Here is a 1,104-nt window from a genome sequence, read left to right as displayed (position 1 = left end):
CAGGAGTTCCCAGAATCCTGGGGAGAAGGCCATGCCCACACAGAGGCCTCATTGGCTGTGACCCAATGGACAGACTGGACTCCACCCCTTCACGCTTAATCCTGTCAAGTCCCAAATCGACACCAGGATGTGTACGGACTACACGACCTTCCTCTCTTCTCAGTGCATTTGCTTATTTCACACAGAAGGTCCATGCTCCATGCAAACATATTGAGACCTGCAGTGTTTAAACATCTTCCTCTGTTCTGTCAAACAAATACATCCGAGGCTCCCTGCAGCCCTTCGTGGTATGAGTTCCGCTCTCCTCCACCCCCGGCTCGTGCCGGCCTTGGGTTCATCTCTCATGTGTCCCGTACACAGCTCCACTTCTCCTCCACAGCCCCATTCACCCTCCGCCTGGGCACGGTGTGCCCAGCCTGCATCCGCTCCTGGACGCGTCCCCAACCTTCCTGCTCTTTGCAGCCTCTTCCACGTATTCCCAAGTGCTTCCTTCAGCGTGCTGGATGGGAAACTCGTTCCTGGTGGCGGCTTAACTCGTGTTTCCTTGATTCTCACGGACGAGGAGTGACCCTCTCCCGGGATGCAGGTCCCCGCCGTACCAGTGCGTTCTGCATGACCCGCTCTGACAACATTCTATGGACCGGGCGGCTTCAAAGGGCAGAAACGTCCTTTCTGACAGTTCTGAGAGGGAGCCTGGATTCTGGGTGCCAGCGGGACTCATAGTCTCCCCGGGTGAACTCCCAGGTGAATGAGGAAGCTGTGTGTGCCCATGAAGAGTCACAGCCTGGGGAGCCCCACAGAGCAGCTGGAACCCCGAGACGGCTCACTCGCCGACGCGCACCAGGATCTGCCAGAGGACAAGGAGCCCGGTGGGTTAAGAACTCACTCAGCGGCTGAGGGAAAGCTGGCCGGCTCACGCTCCCCCGGCACCTTCGTGAGAGAAAGAATGAGGGATGTGCCGTGGTAAAGATGCCGCCAGTGGGGAGTCCTATGATGCGGCCCTACTCTGCGCGGCAGGGTCTCTGTCAGTCAGGACTGACTGCGCGGCACCCAACAACCAGGCAGAGCTGAGCAGTCGGCTGAACTGCGCTTCTCAGGGAGACC

This window comes from Echinops telfairi, unplaced genomic scaffold, assembly GCF_000313985.2.
Source record: "Echinops telfairi isolate 266 unplaced genomic scaffold, ASM31398v2 ScPeMD7_53;HRSCAF=182, whole genome shotgun sequence".
Classification (NCBI taxonomy): Eukaryota; Metazoa; Chordata; class Mammalia; order Afrosoricida; family Tenrecidae; genus Echinops; species Echinops telfairi.
Note: the sequence above shows the minus strand (reverse complement) of the source record.